Below are 22,895 nucleotides of genomic sequence, written 5' to 3' on the forward strand. Positions count from 1 at the left end.
CCTACGCATCTCAGGACACTAAGGGCAATTTATAGCATGGCCAATCAACCTAACCCGCACATCTTTCGGACTGCGGGAGGAAACCGGAGCACCCGGAGGAAACCCACGCAGACACGGGGAGAATGTGCAAACTCCACACAGACAGTGACCCAAGCCGGGAATCGAACACAGGTCCCTGGAGCTGTGAAGCAGCAGTGCTAACCACTGTGCTACCGTGCCGCCCCTACAGTGCAGAAGGAAGCCATTTGGCCCATCGAGCATGCACCGACAACAATCCCACCCAGGTATCCCCGTAACCCCACATATTTATCCCACTAATCCCTCTAACCTACGCATTCCGGGACGCTAAGGGGCAATTTAGCACGGCCATTGCACTTAACCTGCACATCTTTGGACACTATGGGTCAATGGGGGTGGCACAGTGGTTAGCGCTGCTGCCTCACAGCGCCAGGGACCCGGGTTCGATTCCCGGCCTTGGGTCACTGCCTGTGTGGAGTCTGCACATTCTCCCCGTGTCTGCGTGGGTTTCCTCCGGGTGCTCCGGTTTCCTCCCACAGTCCAAAAATGTGCGTGTTAGGTTGATTGGCCGTGCTAAATTGACCCTAGTGTCAGGGGGATTAGCAGAGTAAATGCGTGGGGTTGCTGGAATAGGGCCTGGGTGGGATTGCAGTCGGTACAGACTCGATGGACCGAATGGCCTCCTTCTGTACTGTAGGGATTCCATGATTCGTCTCTGATTCGAGGGGAATTTCACAGTAACTTCATCGCAGTGTTATTGTTAAGCCTACTTGTGACTAATAAAGAAACTTAAATGATAACCTGACTGGACAAGACCGGGCCTTGTCACCAGTGTGACATCCCCGGCAACGGGTTATTCCTGTTCCCTGATGATTCAGCCTTGATCATTCCTGTGGAACTGGAACACTTGCCAAAGACGGTGGGGACCCAAGAGAAGGCTTCCTTGAAGGCTTCCCAGAAGGTCTTCATCCTGAAGACGTAGATGATGGGGTTGATGACGGAGTTGACGTGGGAGAGGAGCACCAGGGACAGCATTGTGGGAACCGGGATGCCGTATTCTGGGCAGAAAAGTTTGACACAGTGCATGATGTGGATGGGAACCCAGCACAGGGTGAAGCAGGATAGGACAATGAGGAGCGACACCGCAGTCCGGATCTCCTTACGGATTATCTGTCGTCGCTTCTCTTCTGCGCTGATGCCAACGCACCTCTTGGCCGTCCCGTGGATCTGGCGCTTGACCTCCAAGAAGATTCTGGCGTAGATGACGAACATGAGGAGGAGGGGGAGCAGCGTGCAGCCGATGAAGTTGAAATACACCATGTAGCCCTCGTCAATCACCGCCTCGAACAGGCAGGCCTGACCCACCCCGGGCGCCGCCTTGCGCCACCCCATCAGGGGCACCAGCCCGATGCCCACCGCCAGCACCCAGGAGGCCGCGATGGTCAGGCCGGCCTTCCCCGGCGTCACCCAGGCCCGGTAACGGAAGGGCCGCAGGACGGCGACGTAGCGCTCCGCGGCCACGGCCAGCAGGCCGAAGACGGAGGCTTGGGTCAGGACGAGCAGGGAGCAGAGCACCAGCACGCAGAGGCGGTAGTCGCAGTGGGGCAGGCCGAGGTGGGACAGCAGGGCGCACGGAATGGCCACGGCCCCGACCAACATGTCCGCCACGGCCAGCGACACCAGGAAGTAATTGGTCGCCGTCCGCAGCTTCCTGTCCCGGGCGACGGCGAAACAGATGAAGACGTTCCCCAGGACGGCAAAGAAGGCTGTCAGCACTTCCGTGACGAAGTAACCAGTATTCACACGGTAGGACGAGCTGGTGCAATTGGCAGGACCAGCGCGGGATAGGTTCGCCGCGCTGTCGGCAAAGAATCCAAACGCGCCCATAACGGAACGGGGAATTCGCCCCTCCCCCAACTCCTCCGCTCCGTCAATCTTCCTCCTTATCTCCTTGCTGCCTTTTCCATTCTGACCGCCCGCCTCCCGGAAGGTTCCGTGACCAGCCCTCGCGCGAGTCTTCGGTGGCCGCAACTTTCTCTCTCGCCTTTGGAAGAAAAGGGATGATTTTAGAAAGGTCACGCTCACATTGGGTTCAGAGAAATGCACAGAAGAGGGAGCCATTCGGCCCATTGCGCCCATGTCGGTTGGTGAGGCCTCACCCCACCTTCCTACACGACCATCACTGCCCCTCAAGTAGACACCCAATATATTTTCGATGTGAAATAATTATTAGTCAGCCTATACCGTAAGGGTGTAAGAAGTTTAAACCTCTTGCCCACCGACCCCCATGCCGACACGATAGTTAAGAAAGCCCACCAACGCCTCTACTTTCTCAGAAGACTAAGGAAATTTAGCACGTCCGCCAAGACTCTCACTAACCTTTACAGATGCACCATAGAAAGCATTCTTTCTGGTTGTATCACAGCTTGGTATGGGGCTCCTGCTCTGCCCAAGACCGCAAGGAACTACAAAAGGTCGTGAGTGTAGCCCAATCCATCACGCAAACCAGCCTCCCATCCATCGACTCTGTCTACACTTCCCGCTGCCTCGGAAAAGCAGCCAGCATAATCAAGGACCCCACGCACCCCGGACATTCTCTCTTCCACCTCCTTCCGTCGGGAAAATGACACAAAAGTCTGAGGTCACGTACCAACCGACTCAAGGACAGCTTCCTCCCTGCTGCCGTCAGACTTTTGAATGGACCTACCTCGCATTAAGTTGATCTTTCTCTACACCCTAGCTATGACTGTAACACTACATTCTGCACCCTCTCCTTTCTTTCTCTATGAACGGTATGCTCTGTCTGCATAGCGCCCAAGAAACAATACCTTTCACTGTATGTTAATACAGGTGACAATAATAAATCAAATCAAATCAAATTAGTTTAGTATCTTTGTGCAATGTGGCAATCAGCTCACTCTTACTTTTTGACAATATTCCCTTGATATCATCTCCATTTCTCCTCAGGATGTTGAATTCTGGGTGGAATTTAGATCGAGAATGTCTGCCAAGTATCTCCCCCAGGGGCCAGTCTTTCACCATTGAAGGGGGGATAGGAGCCATAGGAATAAACGGAGGGCAAAGAGCAAAGAAAAGTACAGCACAGGAACAGACCCTTCGGCCCTCCAAGCCTGAGCCGACCATGATGCCCTAACCAAACTATAAAAAAAAACCTCCTGCCCTTACTCAGTCCGTATCCCTCTATTCCCTCCCTATTTGGAATATTGTGTGCAGTTCTGGTCACCTCACTATAAGAAGGATGTGGAAGCGCTGGAAAGAGTGCAGAGGAGATTTACCAGGATGCTGCCTGGTTTGGAGGGTAGGTCTTATGAGCAAAGGTCGAGGGAGCTCGGGCTGTTCTCTCTGGAGCGGAGGAGGCTGAGGGGAGACTTAATAGAGGTTTATAAAATGATGAAGGGGATAGATAGAGTGAACGTTCAAAGACTATTTCCTCGGGTGGATGGAGGTATTACAAGGGGGCATAACTATAGGGTTCATGGTGGGAGATACAGGAAGGATATCAGAGGTAGGTTCTTTACGCAGAGAGTGGTTGGGGTGTGGAATGGACTGCCTGCAGTGATAGTGGAGTCAGACACTTTAGGAACATTTAAGCGGTTATTGGATAGGCACATGGAGCACACCAGGATGATAGGGAGTGGGATAGCTTGATCTTGGTTTCAGATAAAGCTCGGCACAACATCGTGGGCCGAAGGGCCTGTTCTGTGCTGTACTGTTCTATGTTCTACTCATGGACCCATCTAGGTGCCTCTTAAATGTTGCTAATGTGCCCCCTTCCACCACCTCCTCTGGCAGCGCGTTCCAGGCACCCACCACTCTCTGCGTGAAAAACTTCCCCCGCACATCTCCCTTAAACTTTCCCCCTCTCACCTCGAACCTGTGCCCCCCTTGTAATTGACACTTCCACCCTGGGGAAAAAGCCTCTGACTATCCACCCTGTCTGTGCCTCTCATCATTTTGTCGACCTCTATCAGGTCTCCCCTCAGCCTCCGTCTTTCCAGTGAAAACAATCCTAGTTTATTCAACCTCTCCTCATAGCCAACACCCTCGAGACCAGGCAACCTCCTGGTAAGCCTTGTTTGCACTCTCTCCAAAGCTTTCAGGTTTTTCTAGTCGTGCGGTGACCAGAACTGCACGCAATACTCCAAATGCGGCCTAACCAAGGTTTTACATACCTGATTTCCCAACTCCTGTACTCAATGCCCCGGCTGATGAAGGCAAGCATGCCATATGTCTTCTTAACCACCTTAGCAACCTGTGTTGCCACTTTTAGGGAACTGTGGACCTGCGCGCCCAGATCCCTCTGTACGCACGTACTCAGTGAAAGGGTGAAAAGTTGGAGTTGAGCAGTGAAAACGGGCACACAGTTTAACTGCAAGATAGCTTGGTGCACCAGGGCACCACACTGTGGGCTGTTATTAGAATCATAGTTAGTTAACTTACAGAAATAACACAATGAGACAAGGGAAAGCCTGTCCAAGTGACAGACAAGCCCTTCAGATAAAATAGGGAGGAAACCTTTGGAGTGTACGTTTCTTTGTGTTACTTTAGTTCAGCTAGCACTGCTGCCTCACAGCGCCAGAAACCCGGGTTCCAGTCCAGCCTCGGGTGACTGTGTGGAGTGTGCACAATCTCCCCGTGTCTGCATGGGTTTCCTCCGGGTGCTCCAGTTTCCTCCCACAGTCCAAACTGATATCAGTTTCCTCCCACAGTCCAAAGATGTGTAGGTTAGGTGGATTGGCCATGCTAAATTGCCCCTTAGTGTCCAAAGATGTGTAGGTTAGGTGGATTGGCCATGCTAAATTGCCCCTTAGTGTCCAAAGATGTGTAGGTTAGGTGGATTGGCCATGCTAAATTGCCCCTTAGTGTCCAAAGATGTGTAGGTTAGGTGGATTGGCCATGCTAAATTGCCCCTTAGTGTCCAAAGATGTGTAGGTTAGGTGGATTGGCCATGCTAAATTGCTCCTCAGAGTCCAAAGATATGCAGGTTAGGTGGATTGGCCATGCTAAATTGCTCCTCAGAGTCCAAAGATATGCAGGTTAGGTGGATTGGCCATGCTAAATGTGCAGGATTACAGGAATAGAGCGGGGGTGGGAATGGGCCTTGGTAAAATGCTCTTTAGGAGAGTTGGTGCAGATTAAATGGGCTGAATGGCCTCCTTCTGCCTGTAAAGATTCTATGGTTCTATTGTAGAGGCTGTCAGCATAAACTGGTCCCCAAGAAATTCAATTGGGAATTCGGAAGAAAATTCCTTACCCGGAAAGTGGTGAGAGTCTGGATCTCACTCCCAGGGGCTGAGTGTATATAATGGGAAACAAGACAAGGATACGAGGGAGATGGGAATAGAGGATTATGAGGGTCTGTTTAGAAAGATGGGAGGAAGCGCGAGTGTAGCAAAAACACCCCCATGGATTGGATGGGCCGAATGGCCTGTTTCTGTACTGTAAATCCTGTGTAAACCTACGCAGTCATGTTTCTGCCTCTCTCTCTTTCACCACATGTGCCTCTTGCTGCGTAAGACACTCTCACGTCCCACTGAACTTTCTCTCACTCACACACACACACACTCACACACTCACTCTCACACACACACACTCTCTCTCTTACACACACACTCTCACACACACACACACTCACACACGCACTCACACACACACTCTCACCTCCCACTGAACTTTCTCTCACTCACACACACTCTCTCTCACACACACACTCACACACTCACTCTCACACACACACTCTCTCTCTTACACACACACTCTCACACACACACTCACACTCACACACTCACTCTCACACACACACTCACACTCACACACTCACTCTCACACACACACTCTCTCTCTTACACACACACTCTCACACACACTCTCTCTCTCTTACACACACACACACACACTCACACACACACTCACACTCACACACTCACTCTCACACACACTCTCTCTCTTACACACACACTCTCACACACACTCTCTCTCTCTTACACACACACGCTCTCTCTCTTACACACACACACACTCTCTCTCACACACACACACACTCACACACGCACTCACACACACACTCACACACACACTCTCTCTCTTACACACACACACTCTCACACACACTCTCTCACACACACACACTCACACACACACACTCACACATGCACTCTCATACAAACTCTCACTCACACTCTCACACACACACCCACACACTCACTCTCACACACACACTCTCTCTCTTACACACACACTCTCACACACACTCTCTCTCTCTTACACACACACACACACACACACACACTCACACACACACTCACACTCACACACTCACTCTCACACACACTCTCTCTCTTACACACACACTCTCACACACACTCTCTCTCTCTTACACACACACGCTCTCTCTCTTACACACACACACTCTCTCTCACACACACACACACTCACACACGCACTCACACACACACTCACACACACACTCTCTCTCTTACACACACACACACTCTCACACACACTCTCTCACACACACACACTCTCACACACACACTCACACATGCACTCTCATACAAACTCTCACACTCTCACACACACACCCACACACTCACTCTCACACACACACTCTCTCTCTTACACACACACTCTCACACACACTCTCTCTCTCTTACACACACACACACACTCACACTCACAGACACACTCTCTCTCTTACACACACACTCTCTCACACACACACACTCTCACACACACACTTACACACACACACACACACACTCACACACGCACTCACACTCTCTCTCTTACACACACACACACACTCTCACACACACACACTCTCACACACACACACTCTCACACACACACACACTCACACACGCACTCACACTCTCTCTCTTACACACACACACACACTCTCACACACACTCTCTCACACACACACACACACTCTCTCACACACACACTCACACATGCACTCTCATACAAACTCTCACTCACACTCTCACACACACACCCACACACTCTCACACACACACACACTCTCACACACACACACTCTCACACACACTCACAAACACACTCACACCCACACACACACACTCACACCCATACACACACACTCACAGACTCACACTCACACCCACACACACACAATCACACCCACACACACACACACACCCATACACACACACTCACAGACTCACACTCACACCCACACACACACACTCACACCAAGATAAATAACAAGCCAAAGTAATTGGCAATATTTGGAATTGTGGAAAGAGAAACGGTTTTGAGGGTTCTGGTTTAGAAAGCTCAGAGGGAGGAAGCAGCCAGACGCTGTGAGGTGTGAAGTGGGAGGAGAGGTGACTCTTACTATCATTAGACCACACGGGGAACAGTGTCAATCTGGAGCTAACCATAGCGCAGTGTGACAGATATCACTGACCTTTCCACGCGTAGAATGGTGCGGAGGGAAATGTGTCACGGACCTCCCTGCCAACAGCAGCGCGAGCTTCACTGTGGCATTGTGATACTGTCACTGGGCTAGTAACTTTAACCGTGGTGTTGTTAAAACTCTTACTGGGCTAGTAATCCAGGGGCCCCAGGTTAATGCTCTGGGGGACACGGGTTCAAATCCCCCCACGGCAGCTGGTGGAATTTAAATTCAGTCAATAAAATCTGGAATTGAAAGCTAGTCTCAGTAACCATGAAACTATCATCGATTGTCGTAAAAACCCAGCAGGTTCACTATTTTTTTATTTATTGGTGTCACAAGGCTTACATTAACACTGCAATGAAGTTACTGTGAAATTCCCCTCGTCGCCACAGTCCGACGCCTGTTCGATTTTGATTTGATTTATTATTGTCACATGTATTAGTATACAGTGAAAAGTATTGTTTCTTGCGCGCTGTACAGACAAAGCATACCGTTCATAGAGAAGGAAAGGGGATGGTGCAGAATGTAGTGTTACAGTCACAGCTCGGGTGTAGAGAAAGATCAACTTTCTCTGTTGCGAGGTAGGTCCATTCAAAAGTCTGCCAGCAGCAGGGAAGAAGCTGTTCTTGAGTCGGTTGGTACGTGACCTCAGACTTTTGTATCTTTTTCCCGACGGAAGAAGGTGGAAGAGAGAATGTCCGTGGTGCGTGAGGTCCTTAATTATGCTGGCTATTTTACCGAGGCAGCGGGAAGTGTAGACAGAGTCAATGGATGGGAGGCTGAGGGAGAATTTAGCATGGCCAATGCACCTGACCTCATCCCTGGGACGATTCCCGTGAATCTTTTCTGCTCTCTCTCCAATGCCTTCACATCCTTTCGTAAGTGTGGTGTCCAGAGCTGGCACAAGACTCCAGCTCAGACTGAACCATTGCCTTATACAAGTCAACATAACCTTCTCGTTCTTTGTGGTAGCTTGGCTCCTTTAAGGGGCAGCTGTTCATGGGTCACATGAACCCTCCCCGGGGCCTATCGGTTAGAGGTTGTTGGAGCGTGGACCCTGGTGGGTGGAAACCTACAGTGTGGGACTAGACCTGTGTCTGTATTGAGATTTATTTGTATGTAGTTTTAATTACCCTTCAATAAAGGGCGGCACGGTGGCACAGTGGTTAGCACTGCTGCCTCACAACGCCAGGGACCCGGGTTCGATTCCCAGCTTGGGTCGCTGTCTGTGTGGAGTCTGCACGTTCTCCCCGTGTCTGCGTGGGTTTCCTCCGGGTGCTTTGGTTTCCTCCCACAGTCCAAAGATGTGCGAGATAGAATCATACAGTGCAGAAGAGGCTCTTCGGCCCATCAGGTCTGCACCAACACATTAGAAACACCTGAACTCCCACCTAATCCCATCTACTAGCACTTGGCCCATAGCCTTGAATGTGATGATGTGCCAAATTTTCATCCAGATACTTTTTAAAGGATGTGAGGCATCCCGCCTCCACCACCCTCCCAGGCAGCGCATTCCAGACCCTCACCACCCTCTGGGTAAAACAGTTTTTCCTCACATACCCCCCCTAAACCTCCTGCCCCTCACCTTGAACTTATGTCCCCTCGTGACTGACCCTTCGACTAAGGGGAACAGCTGCTCCTTATCCACTCTGTCCATGCCTCTCATAATCTTGTACACCTCAATCAGGTCGCCCCTCAGTCTTCTCTGCTCCAATGAAAACAACCCAAGTCTATCCAACCTCTCTTCATAACTTAAATGCTCCGTCCCGGGCAGCACCCTGGTGAATCTCCTCTGCACTCCCTCCCTGCAATCACGTCCTTCCTGTAATGTGGCGACCAGAACTGCGCACAGTTCGGCCTCACCAAAGTTCTACACAACTCCAACATGGCCTTCCTGCTTTTGCACTCTATGCCTCGATTGATAAAGGCGAGTGCCCCATATGCCTTTTTCAGCACCCTACTAACATACCCTTCTGCTTTCAGAGATCTGTGGACAAACACGCCAAGGCCCCTTTGTTCCACAGAACTTCCTAGTGTCCTATCATAGAATACTTCCTTGTCCAATTACTCCTTCCAAAGTGTATCACCTCACACTTTTCAGGGTTAAATTCCATCTGCCACTTATCCGCCCATTTGACCATTCCGTCTATATCTTCTTGTAGTCCAAGACACTCAACTTCACTGTTAACCACCCATCCAATCTTTGTGTCATCCGCAAACTTACTAATCTTACCCCCCACGTAGTCATCCATGTCATTTATATAAATGACCAATAATAGGGCGCCCATCACAGATCCCTGTGGGACGCCACTGGACACTGGCCTCCAGCCCCTAAAGCAGCCTTCTGTCATCACCCTCTGTCTCCTACAACTGAGCCAATTTTGAATCTACTTTATCAAATTACCCTGTATCCCATGTGAATTTACCTTCTTTACAAGTCTCCCATGTGGGACCTTGTCAAAGGCTTTGCTGAAATCCATATAGGTGCATTGGTGCATTGACCATGTTGAGTTGCCCCTTAGTGTCCAAAGATGTATGGGCTAGGTGGATTGGTCATGGTAAATTTGCCCCTTAGTATCCCAAGATGCGTAGGTTAGGGGGATTAGCCAAGATAGATGTGCAGGGTTACAGGGATAGAGTTGGGGAAAGGGCCTGGATAAGATACTCTGTCACAGAGAGTCGGTGGAGATTCGATGGGCCGAAAGGCCTCCTTCTGTACACTAGGGATTCTATGAGAAATCACCATTGTGATTCAAGGCACACTTGTTGTGTACTGTATGACCCTATCCTCATCAATCATCTTCGTCACTTCCTCAAAAAATTCCATCAAGTTAGTGAGACACGACCTCACCTTCACAAAACCGTGTTGCCCCTCGCTAATACGTCCACTTATTTCCAATGGGAGTAAATCCTGTCTCAAAGAATCCTCTCCAATAATTTCCCTACCACTGACGTAAGGCTCACCGGCCTGTAATTACCTGGATTATCCTTGCTATCTACATACTATCTACACACCCAAACTATCTACACATCCTTCCCCAGACTCATCATCCACCAAGTCCTTCTCTTTTGTGAATACTGACGCAAAGTACTCATTTAATACCTTGCCAATTTCCTCTGGCTAGATTCCCTCTCCTGTCCTTGAGTGGGCCAACCCTCTCCCTGGCTACCCTCTTGCTCTTTATATTTGTATAAAAAGCCTTGGGATTTTCCTTAATCCTGCTGGCCAATGACTTTTCATGACTGCTTTTAGCCATCCTTATTCCTTGCTTAAGTTTTTTTCTACTTTCCTTGTATTCCACACTTGCTTCGTGTGTACCCAGCCTCCTAGCCTTGACAAATGGTTCCTTTTTCTCTTTGACGAGGCTCACAACATCTCTCGTTATCCAAGGTTCCCAAAACTTGCCATATTTATCCTTCATCCTTACAGAAATGTGCCGGTCCTGAATTCCTATCAACTTACACTTGAAAGCCTCCCACATGCCAGATGTTGATTTGCCCTCAAACATCTGCCCCCAATCTACATTCTTCAGTTCCCGCCTAATACTGTTGAAATTAGCCTTCCCCCAATTTAGCACCTTAACTTGAGAACTACACTTATCTTTATCCATCAGTACCTTAAAGCTTACTGAATTGTGGTCATTGTTCCCGAACTGCTCCCCTACTGAAGGTAGGGCAGTGGATGTTGTCTACATGGACTTCAGTCAGGCCTTTGACAAGCTCCCTCATGGCAGACTGGTGCAGAAGGTGAGGTTGCATGGGATCAGAAGTGAACTGGCAAGATGAACACAGAACTGGCTCGGTCATAGAAGTGGAGATGCCGGCATTGGACTGGGGTGAACACAGTAAGAAGAAGACAGAGGGTAGCAGTGGAAGAGTGCGTTTCTGAATGGAAGGCTGTGACAAGTTGAGTTCCTCAGGAATCAGTGCTGGGGCTTTTGCTTTTTGCAATATATATAAATGATTTGGAGGAAAATGTAACTGGATTGATTAGTATGTTTGTGGACGACACAAAGGTTGGTGGATTTGCGGATAGCGATGATGACCGTCAGAGAATACAGCAGAATATAGGTCGGTTGGAGATTTGGGCAGAGAGATGGCAAATGGAGTTTAATCCAGACAAATGTGAGGTAATGTATTTTAGAAGGTCTAATACAGATGGGAACTATACAGTAAATGGCAGAACCCTTAAGTGTATTGATAGGCAGAGGGATCTGGGTGTACAGGTACACAGGTCACTGAAAGTGGCAACGCAGGTGGAGAAGGTAGTCAAGAAGGCATACGGCATGCTTGCCTTCATCGGCCGGGGCATTGAGTTCAAAAATTGGCAAGTCATGTTGCAGCTTTATAGAACCTTAGTTAGGCCGCACTTGGAATATAGTGTTCAATTCTGGTCGCCACACTACCAGAAGGATGGGGAGGCTTTGGAGAGGGCACAGAAAAGATTTACTGGAATGTTGCCTGGTATGGAGGACATTAGCTATGAGGAGAGGTTGGAGAAACTTGGTTTGTTCTCACTAGAACGACGGAGGTTGAGGGGCGACCTGATAGACGTCTACAAGATTATAAGGGGCAGAGTGAATAGTCAGAAGCTTTTTCCCAGGGTGGAAGAGCCAATTACTAGGGGGCACAGGTTTAAGGTGCGAGGGGCAAGGTTTAAAGGAGATGTATGAGGCAAGTTTTTTACACAGAGGGTGGTGGGTGCCTGGAACTCGCTGCCGGGGGAGGTAGTGGAAGCAGATACAATAGTGACTTTTAAGGGGCATCTTGACAAATCCATGAATAGGATGGGAATAGAGGGATATGGTCCCTGGGAGGGTAGGGGTTTTTAGTTCAGTTGGGCAGCGTGGTCGGTGCAGTCTTGGAGGGCAGAAGGACCTGTTTCTGTGCTGTAATTTTCTTTGTTCTTTGTTCTTTGACCTTCTTATTAACATATAGGGTCCTTGGTCTTTGAACAAACCGGCCCACAAGACCTTTTACATCCACAAGACAAGACGAGGGAGTATTTAATGAATGGCAGGACACTGGGAAGCTCAGAGGGACAGAGGGATCTTGGAGGAATTTTTCACAGATCCCTGAAGGCAGAAGAGCACATGAATAGGATAATTAAGAAGGCAAATGGGAAACTTGCTTTAATCGGTGATGGTATAGAGTATAAGAGCAAGGAGGTAATATTGGAGCTGTACAGAGCGTGGATTAGGCCATAGCTGGAGTACTGTGTGCAGTTCTGGTCACCTCACTGTAGGAAGGATGTGATAGCACTAGACGGGGTACAGAGGAGATTCACCGGGATGTTGCCTGGGATGGAGCGTTTGAGCTATAAGGAGAGACTGGATGTTTTCTCTAGAGCAGAGAAGGCTGAGGGTGGGGGTGGGGGGGGGGGGGGGGGGGGGGGGTGGGGGTGGTGGGGGGGGCGTTGGTGGGGGGGGGAACATGATTGGGGTGTGTAAGATTATGAAGGACTTGGACAGGGTGAATAGGGAGCAGCTGTTCCCCTTGGTTGAGGGGTCAATCACGAGGGGGCCTGGATTGAGTGGCATGCCTTATGAGGATAGGCTGAGGGAGCTCGGTCTTTTCTCCTTGGCGAGACGTAGGATGACAGGAGACCTAATAGAGGTGTATAAGATGTTGAGAGGCATAGATCGGGTGGACTCTCAGAGGCTTTTTCCCAGGGTGGAAATGTCTGCTACGAGAGGACACAGGTTTAGGGTGCTGGGGGGTAGGTACAGGGGAAATGTTAGGGGGAAGTTTTTCACACAGAGGGTGGTGGGCGAGTGGAATCGGCTGCCGTCAGTGGTGGTGGAGGCAAACTCAATAGGGTCTTTTAAGAGACTCCTGGATGAGTACATGGGACTTAATAGGATGGAGGGTTATAGGTAGGCCTAGAAGGTAGGGATATGTTCGGCACAACTTGTGGGGCCGAAGGGCCTGTTTTGTGCTGTAGTTTTTCTATGTTTCTAAAGTTTTAGGGTGAGGGTCGGGAGATTCAGAGCGGATTTGAGAAAAAACATTTTTTCACCCAGGGAGTGGTGGGAATCTTGAATGCACTGCCTGGGAAGGTAGTGGAGGCTGGAAACGTTACAACCTTTAAAAAATGTTTGGATGAGCACTTGAAATATCACAACATTCAGGGATACTGGACGAGTGCAGGAAAATGGGATTAGCACAACTTTAGTGGTAGTTAATGTCAGTGCAGACTCGATGGGCCACTTCTGCACTGTTTGACTCTATGATATGATGGCTTGAGAGAGCTGGTGGGGCCTCAATTTAACATCTCACCCAATGGACGGCACCACTGACTCTGTAGCATTCCCTCAAGTACTGTCCTGGAGTGACAGGTTGATTTTTATGCTCAGGTCTCTGCTGCGGGACTTGAAACCACAAGCTGCGGATTCCGAAGCGGGAGTACTGCCCATCGAGACAGAGTGGACAGGTCAACCTGAAGCTCCGCAGAGATCCAGGCTGCGCCGAGGACCTCCCAGTACTGGCTAGCCAAGGGCCAAAGTCAGATATTCATCCATGAGACATGGGCGTCATTGGCGACAGTAAGAAGTCTAACAACACTTCTTACTGTGTTTACCCCAGTCCAACGCTGGCATCTCCACATCGTCGCCGGCTGGGCCAGCATTTATTGCCCATCCCTAGTTACCCTTGGAGGGCAGTTGAGAGTCAACCACATTGCTGTTTACAGCATGGAAACGGGCCCTTCGACCCAACTTATCCATGCCACCCTTTATTTAACCCCTAAGCTTGTTCCAATTGCCCGCATTTGGCCCATATCCCTCTATACCTATCTTACCAATGTAACTGTCTAACTGCTTTTTAAAAGACAAAATTGTACCCGCCTCTACTACTACCTCTGGCAGCTTGTTCCAGACACTCACAACCCTCTGAGTGAAAAAATTGCCCCTCTGGACACTTTTGTAGCTCTCCCCTCTCACCTTAAACCTATGCCCTCTAGTTTTAACCAGCCTACCTTTGGGAAAAGATATTGACTATCTAGCTGATCTGTGCCCCTCATTATTTTATAGACCACTATAAGATCACCCCTCAGCCTCCTACGCTCCAGAGGAAAAATATCCCAGCCTATTCAGCCTCTCCTTATATCTCAAACCATCAAGTCCCGGTAGCATCCTAGTAAATCCTTTCCGCACGCTTTCTAGTTTAATAATATCCTTTCTATAATAGGGTGGCCAGAACTGTACACAGTATTCCAAGTGTTGCCTAAATTGCCCTTGAACAGAGTGGCTTGCTTGGCCTTTTCAGAGTGGCAGTTGAGAGTCAACCACATTGCTGTGGCTCTGGAGTCACATGTAGGCCAGACCGGGTAAGGACGGCAGATTTCCTTCCCGAAAGGACATCAGTGAACCAGATGGGTTTTTCCGACAATTGACAATGGTTTCACGGTCATCAGTAAATCCTGAATTCCAGATTTTATTTTTATTGAATTCAAATTCCCCCACCTGCCGTGGCGGGATTCGAACCCGGGTCCCCCAGAACATCAGCTGGATTAATAGTCCAGTGATAATACCACAAGGCCGTCACGTCCACTCAACGGCACAAAGCAAAGCTCTGGAAGAGAGAAGGCAGCTGGATCTCTTCACCCCCAGCTGTACCAGAAAAAAGGTTCTTCAAGTTTCTCACTCACAGACGACTGAGGGCGGCTGACATCCTGCAGTATACCTATCATCCAGTCACCTTCCTCCTAATTCCAGCAGATCCATTGCGGTTCATTGGCGGTTGCAAAGTGGGCTCCAATTGCCTGTCCCAGATGCAACACTTCCTTAAACCAAGGGTGCCTCTTAACTGCAATCGCCCCTCAGTGGCAGCTCTGACAAACACGCAGCTACCCAGCGACACTTCACTCCAGACTCAACTTCTTTCCCGTTAAGTGGCAATGATCTCACAAGAAAACTACACGAGTGGCGTCAAAAGCCTGTTAATTTGTAACAGGTATAGGGGGATGCAGTAATCTAATCAGGCTGCCTGACTGCCTCTTAGAAACAGCAACAAGCTTTGAGCTTTACAGTGGTGACAGCAGCTGGTAACCTCGATCTGGTTGACTTTCAAAGCAACTTCAGCATCCATGATACTATATAAATAAACAGATATCGAATTGAATCATGGACAGCACACAGAGGACGACAGTCCTTCTCATTATTTCCCATATAGAAGTCATAGAAACCCTACAGTGCAGAAGGAGACCATTCGGCCCATCGAGTCTGCACCGACCACAATCCCACCCAGGCCCTACCCCCACATATTTACCCACTAATCCCTCTAACCTACGCATCTCAGGACTCTAAGGGGCAATTTTTAACCTGGCCAATCAACCTAACCCGCACATCTTTGGACTGTGGGAGGAAACCGGAGCACCCGGAGGAAACCCACGCAGACACGGGGAGAATGTGCAAACTCCACACAGACAGTGACCCGAGCCGGGAATCGAACCCGGGACCCTGGAGCTGTGAAGCAGCAGTGCTAACCACTGTGCTACCGTGCTGCCAACTACATCTTATATAAACTACATCTTAAATAAATTTGAATGTGTAGTTCTTTGCTCAGCATCTGTAACACTTTATATAAACCGCCCGAACCTCTTGATTAGATTCCAGTCTGTAACTCACTCCCGGGTATCTGTTATTCTATATATAAACCACCCCGAACCCCTCGATTAGATTCCAGTCTGTAACCCACTCCCGGGTATCTGTTATTCTATATATAAACCACCCCGAACCCCTCGATTACATTCCAGTCTGTAACGCACTCCCGGGTATCTGTTATTCTATAGAAAACCACCCCGAACCCCTCGATTAGATTCCAGTCTGTAACTCACTCCCGGGTATCTGTTATTCTATATATAAACCACCCCGAACCCCTCGATTAGATTCCAGTCTGTAACTCACTCCCGGGTATCTGTTATTCTATATATAAACCAGCCCAAACCCCTCGATTAGATTCAAGTCTGTAACTCACTCCCGGGTATCTGTTATTCTATATATAAACCACCCTGAATCCCTCGATTAGATTCCAGTCTGTAACTCACTCCCGGGTATCTGTTATTCTATATATAAACCACCCTGAACCCCTCAATTAGATTCCAGTCTGTAACTCACTCCCGGGTATCTGTTATTCTATATATAAACCACCCCGAACCACTCGATTAGATTCCAGTCTGTGACTCACTCCCGGGCATCGGTTATTCTATTAATAAACCACCCCAAACCACTCGATTAGATTCCAGTCTGTAACTCACGCCCAGGTATCTGTTATTCTATATATAAACCACACCGAACCCCTCGATTAGATTCCAGTCTGTAACTCACTCCCGTGTATCTGTTATTCTATATATAAACCACCCCAAACCCCTCGATTAGATTCCAGTCTGTAACTCACTCCCGGGTATCTGTTATTCTATATATAAACCACCCCGAACCCCTCGATTAGATTCCAGTCTGTAACTCACTCCCAGGTATCTGTTATTCTATATATAAACCACCCCAAACCACTCGATTAGATTCCAGTCTGTAACTCATGCCCAGGTATCTGTTATTCTATATATAAACCACGCCAAACCCCTCGATTAGATTCAGTCTGTAACTCACTCCCGGGTATCTGTTATTCTATATATAAACCACCCTGAATCCCTCGATTAGATTCCAGTCTGTAACTCACTCCCGGGTATCTGTTATTCTATATATAAACCACCCCGAACCACTTGATTAGATTCCAGTCTGTGACTCACTCCCGGGCATCGGTTATTCTATTAATAAACCACCCCAAACCACTCGATTATATTCCAGTCTGTAACTCACTCCCGGGTATCTGTTATTCTATATATAAACCACCCTGAACCCCTCAATTAGATTCCAGTCTGTAACTCACACCCGGGTATCTGTTATTCTGTATATAAAACACCCCGAACCCCTCGATTAGATTCCAGTTTGTAACTCACTCCCGGGTATTTGTTATTCTATATATAAACCACCCCGAACCCCTCGATTAGATTCCAGTCTGTAACTCACTCCCAGGTATCTGTTATTCTATATATAAACCATCCCGAACCCCTCGATTAGATTCCAGTCTGTAACTCACTCCCGGGTATTTGTTATTCTGTATATAAACCACCCTGAACCCCTCGATTATATTCCAGTCTGTAACTCACTTCCGGGTATCTGTCATTCTATATATAAACCACACCGAACCCCTTGATTAGATCCCAGTCTGTAACTCACTCCCGGGTACCTGTTATTCTATAAATAAACCACACAAACTCCTCAATTAGATTCCAGTCTGTATCTCACTCCCTGGTATCTGTTATTCTATATATAAACCACCCCGAACCCCTCGATTAGATTCCAGTCTGTAACTCACTCCCGGGTATCTGTTATTCTATATATAAACCACCCCGAACCCCTCGATTAGATTCCAGTCTGTAACTCACTCCCGGGTATCTGTTATTCTATATATAAACCACCCCGAACCCCTCGATTAGATTCCAGTCTGTAACTCACTCCCTGGTATCTGTTATTCTATATATAAACCACCCTGAACCCTTCAATTAGATTCCAGTCTGTATCTCACTCCCTGGTATCTGTTATTCTATATATAAACCACCCCGAACCCCTCGATTAGATTCCAGTCTGTAACTCACTCCCGGGTATCTGTTATTCTATATATAAACCACCCCGAACGCCTCGATTTGATTCCAGTCTGTAACTCACTCCCAGTGTGCTGTATAAAAGTTATCCGAAGCCATTTGATTACATATTTGCTTTGTACAGTACAGAATAACATGACCGAGCTGTATTAGTTCCTGTAAGCCACTGAAGATCAAATTCTCCAGTCGATGTGATCTGTCACTTAATGGATCAGGAGTCTGGTTGTCTGGGTTAGTAGCACTAATTACATAACAATGATGTGATTTACTGGAGCTGTAGATAATGTCCAAAACATGAAAGAAACCCACATGTCACATAGACATTTATGTGTGACTGGCTCCAGCTGCTATGGTAACCAAACCAGAACAGGAGGGGCTGGAGCAGAGAAACTGGGAGGATGGGAACGGTAGTCAAGGAAAGCAGGGATGCGTGACACAATTCCTGGAGTCAGGATGTCACAGAATCCTGATGGTGGAGAAGGAGGCCATTCGGCCCATCGGACCTACACCACCAACAATCCCACCCAGGCCCAACCCCCTTAACCTCACACCCTGCTAATCCACCTCACACTGAAGGCAATTTAGCATGGCCAATCCACCTAACCTGCACATCTTTGGAGACTAAGGGGCAATTTAGCATGGCCAATCCACCTAACCTACACATCTTGGGACACTAACGGGCAACTTAGCATGGCCAAACCACCTAACCTGCACATCTTTGGACACTAAGAGGCAATTTAGCATGCCAATCCACCTAACCTGCACATCTTTGGAGACTAAGGGGCAATTTAGCATGGCCAATCCACCTAACCTACACATCTTTGGAGACTAAGGGGCAATTTAGCATGGCCAATCCACCTAACCTACACATCTTTGGACACCAAGGGGCAGTTTAGCATGGCCAATCCACCTAACCCGCACATCTTTGGACAATAAGAGGCAATTCAGCATGGCCAATCCACCTAACCTGCACATCTTTAGACTGTGGGAGGAAACCGGAGCACCCAGAGGAAACCCACGCAGACACGGGGAGAACGTGCAAAATCCACAAGGACAGTCATCCAAGACCGGAATTGAACCCGAGTCCCTGGCGCTGTGAGGCAGCAGTGCTAACCACTGTTCCACCATGCTGCCAACCAATTATCCTCCAAGGATGTTGATTCCCACAGTGACCTTGATTATATTTTCACCAATCCTGACTCTTGTGAGAGCTTCATTCTGTTCCCTCACATTCTCCATCTCTGACTATATTATCTTCTGCACAGTTTCTGATATACCTTGGTGGGCGGCACGGTGGCGCAGTGGTTAGCACTGCTGCCTCACAGCGCCAGGGACCCTGGTTCGATTCCTGGCTTGGGTCACTGTCTGTGCTGAGTCTGCACGTTCTCCCCGTGTCCGTGTGGGTTTCCTCCCACACTCCAAAGATATGCGGGTTAGGTTGATTGGCCATGATAAATTGCCCTTTAGTGTCGGGGGGGTGGGAGGGGCTAGTGAGGGTAAATACCGGGTGTTATAGGAATAGGGCCTGGGTTGGATTGAGGTCAGTACAGACTCGATGGGCCGAATGGCCTTCTTCTGCATTGTAGGGATTCTATTTCCTTTACTTTCCTCCTGCAGTCCAACGATGTGCGCATTAGGTGGATTGGCCATGCTAAATTGCCCCTTGCTATCAGGGGGACTAGCAAGAGTAAAAGGCATGGGGATAAGGCCTGGGTGGGATTGTGGTCAGTGCAGACCGGATGGGCCGAATGGCCTCCTTCTTCACTGTAGGGGTTCTAACCCCTTTACTCAATGGTGGATAGGCATTGTTGCATTGTTGGCAGGGCCCTCGGCCCTTGTCTATCCCACTCAGTTCTATGTACTCATTCTGTGTCCAATTTTAACATAAAATCCACCTTTCCTAACCCAGAGAGCATTGCATCCAATGTGTAGCTCATTGCGTATCGGCAAGAACTCTGTGCGATGCGAGATTCCGTTTTGGTCAATAAATTCCAATCCATTTCCCTCACAGTGGAGTTTGGAAGAGTGAGAGGGGATCTCATAGAAAACCTATCAAATTCTAACAGGATTAGACAGGGTAGATTCAGAAAGAATGTTCCCGATGGTGGGGGGAGTCCAGAATTAGGGGTCATAGTTTGAGGATAAACCTTTTAGAACTGAGGTGAGGAGAAATTTCTTCACCCAGAGGGTGGTGAATGTGTGGAATTCACCACCACAGAAAGTAGTTGAGGCTAAAACGTTGTGTGATTTCAAGAAGAAATTAGATACAGCTCTTGGGGCTAAAGGGATCAAGGGATATGGGGGGAAGGGGGGGAATCAGGATATTGAATTTGATGATCCGCCATGATCAAAATGAATGGTGGAGCAGGCTCGAAGGGCCGAATGGCCTACTCCTGCTCCGGTTTCCTCCCACAGTCTGAAAGATATGCTGGTTAGGTGCATTGGCCGTGCTAAATTCTCCCTCAGTGTACCCGAACAGGCACCGGAGTGTGGCAACTAGGGGATTTTCACAGTGACTTCATTGCTGTTTTAATGTACTTGTGACTAATAAATAAACTTCAAGGCAGACTTTCCTCTGTTTCCATAGCTACTGATTCCCGGAGCAGGTCACTAGTCTGTCACTAGGGGACTTATAGCTTGAGAGGGCGCCACTCCACATCAAAAGTGGCTGACCAGGAGTCTCTCCCGCTCTTACTACCAGCCATTGGTGTGCTTGGAAGGATTTTGCAAGTTGACACTCAACCTGTTTGGCCGCGTTATGAACGCACCTTCCTCGGCCGTCAAGTCCTGGGGTGAGACTCGAACCCGGAGCTTCTGGCTCAGAGGCAGGGACACTAACCCCACAATACAGGAGTTGGGACGTCTTGTTGAAGTTGTACAAGACATTGGTAAGGCCACACTTGGAATACTGTGTACAGCTCTGGTCACCCTATTATGGAAAGGATATTATTAAACTCGAAAGAGTGCAGAAAAGATTTACCAGGATGCTACCGGGACTTGATGGATTGAGTTATAAGGAGAGGCTGGATAGACTGGGACTTTTTTCGATGGAGTGTAGAAGGCTGAGGGGTGACCTTATAGAGGTCTATAAAATAATGAGGGGCACAGATCAGCTAGATAATCAATATCTTTTCCAGAAGGTAGGAGAGTCTAAAACTAGAGGGCATAGGTTTAAGGTGAGAGGGGAGAGATACAAAAGTGTCCAGAGGGGCAATTTTTTCACACAGAGGGTGGTGAGTGTCTGGAGCAAGCTGCCAGAGGTAGTAGTAGAGGCGGGTACAATTTTTAAAAAGCGTTTAGACAGTTACATGGGTAAGATGGGTATAGAGGGATATGGGCCAAGCGCGGGCAATTGGGATTAGTTTAGGGGTTTTTAAAAAAAGGGGCAGCATGGACAAGTTGGGCCAAAGGGCCTGTTTCCACGTTGTAAACCTCTATGACTCAATAATAAGTGATAGCCAAGTTCCGCACACACGAGGACGGCCTCAACCGGGATATTGGGTTCATGTCACACTATTTGTAACTCCCACAGTTGCGTGGACCTGCAGAGTTTCACTGGCTGTCTTGTCTGGAGACAATACACATCTTTTTAGCCTGTCTTGATGCTCTCTCCACTCACATTGTTTCGTTTCTTAAAGACTTGATTAGTTGTAAGTATTCGCATTCCAACCATTATTCATGTAAATTGAGTCTGTGTCTTTATAAGCTCTGTTTGTGAACAGAATTCCCACTCACCTGAAGAAGGGGCTTGGAGCTCCGAAAGCTTGTGTGGCTTTTGCTACCAAATAAACCTGTTGGACTTTAACCTGGTGTTGTTAAAATTCTTACTGTGTTTACCCCAGTCCAACGCCGGCATCTCCACATCAGCAATAATAAGTGCCACAGGGAAACTCTATTGCACTCAATGAAGGAGATCACCTCCTGAATTCCCTGAGCTATCTGCACAGAACATTCTGGAACCACCAATGGTGGGTGGAAGATATAATTTTTTTCAGACCTCTCACCTGCTGGTCTGGCCGCCGCCCGCTCCCCTCCCGCCCCCACGCCGATGGAGTGTCTTCGCCGGATGGCCTTGGCGCTGCTGTGGTGTTGACAGTTTCTTTCCTTCTGTTTTTTTCACATCCCTCCCTGTCATTTGATAGGCAAATTCTGGTGTGACATTAAAATAAGGTCGACGCCCCCGTCTGTCGCCCAGCAGAGTGGCAGAATGTTCCGGCATCTCGGGCTTCGGGTCACAAACCGGAGGGAGCGATTGCCATGGTCTTCCAGCGCTGTTCTCGAACCGTCCCGTGGTCCCAAACGTGTCCGTTGGGGCTCCCTCGTTGACCCCTGGCCCAGAGCGACAGCGAATGGTGGCACACTGGTGGCACACGGCGGGTGCCAGCCGTGGTTCAGTTGGCAGCGCCCACATCTCGGACTCATCACCTTCTGGGTTCGGGTCCCACTTCTGTGTCTGAGCATCAGAATGGAGGCTGACATCCCCTTGAGGAAGGGCAGTGCTGTCAGATGTAGATGGTGTTGGCACCAGATCAGAAACTCCAAGGTACATTATAAAGTTAGCCTCGACCTCATTTGATTTTGGCACTAGTGCAGGCATATCATAGAATCACAGAATCCAACAGTGCAGAAGAAGGCCATTCGGTCCATCGAGTCTGCACCGGCCACAATCCCACCCAGGCCCTATCCCCATGCATTTACCCTAGCTAGTCCCCCTGATTCTAAGGGGTCATTTAGCACGGCCAATCGACCTAAACCGCACATCTTTGGAGTGTG

At 48.7% G+C, this 22,895-nt stretch overlaps 1 pseudogene; it reads right to left on the bottom strand.

Moving 5' to 3' along the window:
- Positions 1-843: 843 nt before the first annotated feature.
- On the bottom strand, positions 844-22,533 carry LOC144488168 (adenosine receptor A2b pseudogene; annotated as a pseudogene).
- Positions 22,534-22,895: the final 362 nt, after the last annotated feature.

This window comes from Mustelus asterias, unplaced genomic scaffold (genome assembly GCF_964213995.1).
Source record: "Mustelus asterias unplaced genomic scaffold, sMusAst1.hap1.1 HAP1_SCAFFOLD_1350, whole genome shotgun sequence".
Classification (NCBI taxonomy): domain Eukaryota; kingdom Metazoa; phylum Chordata; class Chondrichthyes; order Carcharhiniformes; family Triakidae; genus Mustelus; species Mustelus asterias.